Here is a 3181-nt window from a genome sequence, read left to right as displayed (position 1 = left end):
AAACAATGCAATTTAGTTTAATTCTTGTTAAAACCCCTCATTAAACCCCTAATTGGTTAATCACTTGATGAATACATAAAAAAGAATTTGAAGAGTGAAAACTTTAGTAGCATTCAAGCAAGTCAAGTGAAATGATGGGTCCTCCCTGCAGTGAAATTTGGCTAAAATTATTAGCTGGCCGAGGGTTTCTCACTAAAACCCCTCATTTCAAACTTAATTAATTAATTCCTTGATGTTGGAAGTTCATGATCAACTATGGTGCTAAAGAAGTGGAAAATAAGGCAGCAACCAAACAAGGTAACAAGCATAACAGAAGGTTTCTCGTTGCAACGAAATTCCCTATAGACATCTCGTTGCAGTGAGTTACAGGGCTACAGCGAACCTCCCAACCTAAGAGTTTTTCGCTGCAGCGAGAAACAGAACATCAAGAAAAATTCTCATTATGTCAAGCAAAGGCCATTCTACTGCAATGACAAAATCAACTTGAAAATACTCAACAATTTCCAAGGTTCAACATGCAAGATTTCACATACATTACAACCATATATCATATTCATGAACTTTCTATTGCATAAATATATATATATATATATATATATATATATACACATACATAACCACCAATACCACCACCGCCTCACCTAGCTCATGTGCAACCCCCACATAGTGCACATAGCTGGAAGCATCATGTGCATCCCCCACATCGCGCACAAGCAATTTCATCATCCACACTCCCACACCCATTATCATCGGCATGTGCTCCCCCACATCGTGCACATGCTCAGTTTAAATTACAAACAATATTACTATCAATACATATCATATATATTTAGATATATATATATATATATATATATATATATATATATATATATATCAACATAACACAGGGCACATGGATTCATCACAGTCGCATTCCATAATGCAAAATGTTTCATTAAAAGCTTGTTCCCATGCATATTTTAGAGAAAGATAGATAAAATATTTCAATGGATTTAATCAAACACCTATGCCCTAATCCCAAAACATTATAATGCAAGTTCACTCACCTTGGTGGGTTTGTAATTGAATTTCTTTTCAAAATTCTTCAAGCTATTATAGAAGCTCCCTCTTTCTCTCTCTAAAACACCTAGCTAGTGAGAAGAAGTATGGAAGTAAGACTTTTCAAGGGTTTTAAAGTGAGAGAGTGAAAGAGCATAAAAGGTTCTATGAAAGGGTGCACAAAGGCATGAAAATTAGAGCTAGCTTGAGAGAAGTTATGGAGGTTTCAAAACAAGCTTCCATGGAAGATGAAAGAAACGTGAGATGGGAGGAAGAAAAAGAAAAAGCTGCTGGAGAAATGAAGAAACTGCTGAAAAAATTATATTTATAGCTAAAGTTTATCCAATCTCTACTCAAATTACGAAAATGCCCTTAACAAGTTGGCTTGTTCTTCTCCAATCCTTGATGCAATATTTTTACTCTTTTGACACTGGGACAAAGTCCATAATAGTCTAGAAATACTCGAGTTCACGAAAACTTAAAATTTCGACTCAAGATGAAAAATGACCATTTTGCTCATACCTTGGAAATCATCATTATTTTATTCCCTTCGTCATTTTACCTTTATTTTCATCATTCATTTATGCCTTAGGCCTACTTAGGCCTTAATATTGTTTGAAAGCCTATTTCTAGGGGCTCACTAAGGAAATGACAAAATTACCCCTGGCTAGTGTTATCGCGTCTACACCTAGTTACGGGCCTATAGAGGTCGAGGTCTCACATTATCTTTAATGGGATTTGAATTGTTTATTCTTAGTTTTTCTTAATGCTTTAAATTGCCTAATCACCAATTAAATTGATTTAAAAACCTAAACAAACTGGGGAAAAGGAGTTTAGTGTAGACTAAAATTGGGATAGCATATGATCATATCAATTGATTTGTGTATATGATAAAAATATACCTATAGGCCATATGTAGCCAAATTAAAGCTTGAACTTAATGAGTCTGTTTTAATTTTAATTCATATAAGGATATAATGTTTTAGTTAAAATAGATATTTTTATAAGATGAGTCAAGAGACCCTTATAGATAATTGAGGACTCTAGGTTAGCAATTCAACCCATTGAAATAAGTTAAGGAAGAGAGTTAAGATTTAGATGAAGTGTGAGGGATATTGTAATCCTAAGCTTGTTCGATTTGATTTTTACTCAAATTATTATTACTTTGATTTTTATTTTAAATTTTGGTTATTTAGTTTTAGTTAATTAATTAATTAATTTTAATTGTTTGGATAAGATTAAAATGTTTTAATTTTAGTACTTGGTAAAATTTTATATCAATTCTCTGTGGGATCGATACTCTGCTTTCTTATATATTATCTATTAGATACGTACACTTGTGTAGTAGAATTTTAATTCACAAGTTTTTAACACCGTTGCCAGGGATTTGTTTCTAGAATTTTACTAATACTAATACTAAGCAATTTAATCTTACTTCAAATTTTATTTTTCTAGTCTTAATATTAGTTTTTTATCGTTTGCAGTTATCTTTGGTCATTGTATGCAAAGGAGAAACAACTTGAATCTTGTTCCTTTTGATCCTAAGATAGAAAGAACTTTTAGAAGACGTCGAAAGGAGAATTTGCAAGTTGCAACTTTATATCAAACAATGGCTAAGGATAACAACAACAATGGCAATAATGCCATTAATTTGGTTCCCAAAGAAAATAGAGCATTGCGAGATTATGTTGTTCTTCTTTTGCAAGGTTTGCAGCAAAGTATTAGGAAACTTTCCATCAATGCAAATAATTTCAAAATTAGACCAACTTACATTTAGATGATTTAGTCTTCAGTTCAGTTTGGTGGGTTACCCAGTGATGATCCTAATTCTTATTTGGTGAATTTTTTAAAGATTTGTGATACCTTCAAATACAATGGAGTAATTGATGATGTTATTAGATTGAGACTGTTTTCATTTTCTTCGAGGGACAAAATAAAGAATTGGCTTAATTCACTGCCCAATGGGTCTATTACTACATAGGAAGACTTGGCCCAAAGTTTTTAGCAAAATTCTTTCTGCCTGCCAAGACTACAAAAATTAGGAGCGATATCACCTCATTCACACAATTTGATGGTGAATCCTTGTATGAAGCTTGGGAGAGATTTAAAAAACTACTGAGAAGATGTCCTATCATGGGAT

At 32.7% G+C, this 3181-nt stretch overlaps 1 non-coding gene across 1 annotated transcript; it reads right to left on the bottom strand.

Annotated features, from left to right (window-relative positions):
* Nucleotides 1-3075: 3075 nt before the first annotated feature.
* Nucleotides 3076-3181, bottom strand: LOC148764116 (small nucleolar RNA R71). Its single transcript, XR_016024887.1, has one exon. It is a non-coding gene; the product is annotated as a small nucleolar RNA R71 (small nucleolar RNA).

The sequence above is a fragment of the Theobroma cacao genome, chromosome 2 (genome assembly GCF_053813885.1).
Source record: "Theobroma cacao isolate CCN51 chromosome 2, ASM5381388v1, whole genome shotgun sequence".
Classification (NCBI taxonomy): Eukaryota; Viridiplantae; Streptophyta; class Magnoliopsida; order Malvales; family Malvaceae; genus Theobroma; species Theobroma cacao.
The sequence above is the reverse complement of the archived record's forward strand: the minus strand, read 5'-3'. Positions and strand labels throughout refer to the sequence as shown.